The sequence below is a fragment of the Callospermophilus lateralis genome (assembly GCF_048772815.1).
Source record: "Callospermophilus lateralis isolate mCalLat2 chromosome 6 unlocalized genomic scaffold, mCalLat2.hap1 SUPER_6_unloc_1, whole genome shotgun sequence".
NCBI classification, from domain to species: Eukaryota; Metazoa; Chordata; class Mammalia; order Rodentia; family Sciuridae; genus Callospermophilus; species Callospermophilus lateralis.
Window position 1 is genome coordinate 4,242 of NW_027510149.1, and position 4,909 is coordinate 9,150.

The window sequence follows — 4,909 nt, forward strand, 5'->3', positions numbered from 1 at the left end:
AGCTCACCCTAACTCTTCCCGCTGCTGGCCCTTGTCTTCAGCGGCTTTCACAGGGAGTGTGCAGAGGCCAGGGCCGTCCAGCAGGAGCAAATCCTCCCCCGTGCTCCTCCAGGCACGATGCGACTTCAGTGGTCAGGGCGGGCAGGGATGGGGCAAAGGGGCCACTGGGAGCTGGATGTCAGCTGCTGCCTCTGACCCACACCACAGGGAAGCTCTGCTGCCAGATGTCTGTGGACCTGGGCTGGGCCGGGGGAGGAGCAGGCTGGGAGGAAGGGAAAGCGGCCTCCGGAAGCTCTGGGCACCATCGGCGACTCACGGGCAAGACCACATGGCCCTGCCTCTTCTACACTCAGCTTTTCACCAGCAGTGAAAGGTGGTCGATGCTTCTGCCTGCTCGGGCACAAACGCACCTGGGGATGCCACCAGAGCCTCATCTGGGTTACGGGCATCGCCAGACCAGCCTCGGTGGAGGACCTCGGGCATGGCAGAGCCTGGGTGAGCTTGAGGGGCACCCCTGCAGGTCAGAGAGAGCGGCACGGCCTCTGGGGGCTCTCCCTAAGCCCAAGGACTCCACGCTGACAGCCCAGAAGCAGCTATTGCCCAAGCCACAGTCAGTCCTAGAGATCACGGAGCTCCTCTCAGAACTGAGGCTCCGAATCCTGCTCCACCAGCGCTCAGCCAGCAGTGCTCTCAGTGGGTGTCTGTCATGGGCCCCGCACCCACCCATGCTTCCTGTGACCCTCACCACCACCCAAAGGAGGAGGGACCCCTCTCTGCTGAAAAGCAGCCTGGGGCTCAGAGAGGTTTAGCAGCCCACCTGAGTGTTCAGAGCTGGTCAGTGGCCAGGTTGAGTTTAACTGGAGTCCTCTGTCCTGCAAGGCCAGACTCAGCACGGCCCATCACTGGTCCTCAGATGGGGTCTTCAAACAGCCCCCAGGGCAATGAGCTAAAAGACAATGTGTGTGTGTGTGTGTGTGTGTGTGTGTGTGAGAGAGAGAGAGAGAGAGAGAGAGAGAGAGAGAGAGAGAGATTTCACTGGCAATTTCTTAAATTATTGATTATAAAGATGAAATCATCTTTTGATGTGAACATTTGAAAGACATTTCCATATACTAAGACTTCAACTTTTAAAGTCAGTGTTGCTCACAAGGAGACCATTTAACAGGATTCTTCCATGGCTCAGGCTGAGTCAGGGCGCTGTGTCACCTGTCTGAGAGACAGCGCTGGACTCTGCTGTGAGGGTGAGGACTCCTGCCTAAGGAGCAGGACTGACGCCTTGAGCACTTTGCAGACTCTGTCCCACCTCACAGGACACTCTGCAGAGCAAACAAGTTCTGGCATTTCCCACCCAGTCTCCTTACCAGGAAGATGGTCCAGCCATGATGGGAGGCAGCCTTGGGTAGAAAGCTGGACAATCAGAAACCGAGACCATTTGACGACAACCCCGGGGCAGCTTGCTGGGCTGCCCAACTGTCAGTGCCCATGTGTAAATTCCAGAGGGCAAAAGTGTCGTTCCGGAAGCCCTGGGACTTTGGATGGTTCTGCCCCTCACCTCAGCACTGAGAAGCTGGAGGCCTGTCTGACCCATTCCTAAGGCTCCGTCTGGGCTCTGTGGGATTCTGCGCTTGGGGACAAACCCGTGTCCCTCCCTGCCTGAGGCCGATGGCTAACTTAGGTGCAGCTGCTTCCAGAGCCAACAGAGTAACTCGGGGACAATAGCGCTGCATGCGTTTGCAGATTTCTTTACTTACACGGGAGTCAGAGGGCCCAGCCGACCGAGAGAGGAATGTCACAGTGACGGCTTTGTGACATTTTCACCAAGTTGAGGAGGGCCCGGGTGGGGCCTTCTGTTGCTTCAGACATCACACCACACCTCCAGGGTCACTCTGGCTCCTGAAGACCTGAGTGACAGGCAGGCCCTGGGGCCTGCGCTTCCCAGCGCCTGTCACCTGCTGTGGAGGAGGCGACTGTGTTGGAGCCGCATGGCTTTCCTGCGAGATCAGCACAGGGTGCAAAGCTGTCGGCAGGCCCTGGGGCGGGGTGGCCCCGCACCGAGGGAAGTGGAGAGTCAGCCTGTGGAGGGTAGCGGGGCAGAGGGCCGCCCCTGGGAGCAGCCCTGCTCGGGAGCCTGAGGGCCGCAGAGTGAGGGCAGGCCCACGAGCCCCCAGGTCTGGGGCAAAGGCTGCAGGCGCCAGAGGCTCTGGTTCTGAGGACCCCTCAGAGCTGTGAGCGACGGAGATGTCTGGGGTTTCAGTCAGTCAGACTGGTGCGCCCGAAGAGAGCTAGCTTACAGACTCCAAGTGAGAGGACGAGCCAAGGTCAGGGTCTGGATATGAGGCGCCCCCTGAAAAGATCAGGGCCGCTCCGAGGGGCAACGACTAGACTGCAAGGGCTGGACCGCAGCAGCAGATGATCCATCTGGGGGATCAGCCATTCAAGTGGCTCGTGGGCAGTGACTGCAGGAGGTGCGGCATGGCCGGGGAAGCCATCACCGAGCAGGGGGCGGGGTATCCTTGGGGACCCTACCTTGGCTCTGGCTCCACAGTCTCTCTCTGCTTCCTCTCTGCCATGACCTAAGCTGCTTGCCTCCACCACCCTCTTCCACCATGATGTTCACCTCGAGCCCCAGGGACTAGAGCTGGCTGTCCATGGACTGAGACCGCTGAGACCATGAGCCCAAAATGACTTTCCCTCTAGGCTGTTCTTGTCAGGTATTTCTGTCACAGCAACTTAAAGCTGACTAACACAGTCGTAAGGTCACCAACTCGTCTCACAGAAGAACAAACAGGTGGGCATCCTTCTGTCATATCCAGCAAGCACTTAAATCAGGCACAAGAGAGACACATGGCCCTGCCTTCCCTACGTGCCACAAAGCCCAAGTGGGTAGAGTTGAAAAGCGCCTAAGTGCGTCTCCTTAGGCACCTGTTTATTTGTAGATCATTAGCCCTGGAGCAGCAATGGCTTCTGAGGCCTTCTAAGCTACTCCTTATTCAGGCTAAATCTAACTCGTGGGACACAGTTGAGACCCATCTGCAGTAAGAACCAAGAGCAAGATGTCTCAGCCATTCACCCCTCAGTAGGCACACGGAAACCTGGAACTTTTGCCACCAATGCAGGATGTTTTTAGGGACTTAAGCCAGGAGTACACCATATTCTCCCCTGAGAATTTCCATGCACAGCTGAAGAAGCAGGTTGCCGTGTCATGACTCCAGCAAGTTCTTACCTGAAGCTTGTAGCAGATTTGGAGAGGTCTTAGTCAGCTCCTCACTGCTACGACCCAAAGTCCTGACAAGAAGAGCTACCAGAAGGAAAAGTTGACCTGGGGCTCATGGTTCAGGTGTTCAGACAGCTGGCTCCATTCCTGGGCTCAGGGTGAGGCAGGACATCCTGGCAGAAGAGTGTCGCGGAGGGAAGTGGCTCAGGACATGATCAGGAAGCAGAGAGAGACTAGGTTCAGCTCCCAAATATGTATTCCCAAGGGTCACCCCCAGTGACCCACCTCCTGCAGCCTGCAGTCACCACTCAGCTAATCCCATCAGGGATCCTTTCACCGACTGGGTTAAGTCTCTCAGAACCCAAGCCTAACCTTCCATCGTCTCACACGTGAGTTTGGGGGACACCTCACATCTAAGGACTCTAGACGGAGACTCTTGACTTCATCTCACGCAAACTCCCTCTGGCAATCAGTAAGGCTGATGCACCGTCCCCTGGCTCTGAGGGCAGCCGTTAATCCCCAAGAATTTCCATAACACTGACAGGGGCGCGTGTCCTTGTAACTCAAAGGCTCTCTGTGAGACAACCTGGAATAGCTAGACGGGGGTGTCCAGGGGACACAGCACCAGTGGTCGCCATGTGGCTACAGCTGCCCACCGCCTTATCTGAGCTGCCCTTCCCCACGGTAGCTCCAGTGGCCACAGGAGACTCCTGGGCCCACACTGTGCATCAGCTTTGCTCCTCCTCTGCCTGGCACAACCCCACCCCTCTCACCCTGAGAAGCCCCCACTCATTTCCAGTTCTCATGTCACCACTTGTGCGTGGGCTCCCCTAGTTCTCCCCCCAGCCTGAGCTGTACCCAAACCTTCCCATCCCAACAGGATCCCTGTGCTCCCTGTCCTGTCTCCCACCCGCTTGCACACCCTCCACGGAGTGTCCTTTGGCCTCCTCCTCTGTCCCCCTCCACGTGGTTGGGCAGCCACTCAAGCCCAGGGCTCCAGTGATGCACGTCCCTGAGCTGTGGAACAGTAGGTACTGAGAGCCACTGCCGGGACTTCAGGAGGCATGGGCTGCATGTAGGGTGACCAAAGTCCCCCAGAGTCCTGTCACTTACCTTGGCTAAGAGGAAAGAGACCGTGAAGAGTGACTGGCTCCTCCACCCAGCAGGGACCTGGGTCCTGATGGTGGCACTCCTACACGGGACACAGTGCCGCGGTCTGAGCTAAGCCACGCTTCCTTCACACCAGGCTCTCCAGATCCCCCGGGTACTTAGGAGCGTGAGCTGACCTGAGTCCACTCCAGGGACCTTCACTGTGCCACTGTCCTGGGAAAGCCGTGCTCAAAGCCCAGTGATCACTGTCCCAAGAAGTGTTAGTCAGCTCTTTGTCACTGCGACCCAAGGACCTGACAAGAGCAAGTATTAAAGGAACAGTTCATTTTGGCTCATGGTTTCAGAGTTTCAGTCCACGGATGGGCGACTCCACTGCTCTGGGCTGGAGGTGAGGTGGAACATCATGGCGGAAAGCAGCTCAGGACATGGAAGCCATGAAGCAGAGGGGCCCAGGGGAAGGGCACAAGGGAGACGCACCCTTCCAGGGCACAGCCCGGGGCCACCACCTGCAGCCAGTCCACCTGCCTTCAGCACCACCTGGCTCAAGCCGGGATGGAGGACAGGTCACAGCTCTCACCGTCTAGT

General features: G+C 57.6%; 1 long non-coding RNA gene across 2 annotated transcripts; it reads right to left on the bottom strand.

The window, feature by feature from the left end:
• Positions 1–623: 623 nt before the first annotated feature.
• Positions 624–4,569, bottom strand: LOC143401048 (uncharacterized). 2 transcript variants are annotated; one of them, XR_013154805.1, is made up of 5 exons: positions 4,501–4,569; positions 4,328–4,406; positions 3,224–3,387; positions 1,752–1,952; positions 624–946 (listed from the first exon to the last, which is right to left on the bottom strand). It is a non-coding gene; the product is annotated as an uncharacterized LOC143401048 (long non-coding RNA). The 2 variants fall into 2 exon arrangements; XR_013091574.2 differs by having other exon boundaries at positions 4,328–4,560.
• Positions 4,570–4,909: the final 340 nt, after the last annotated feature.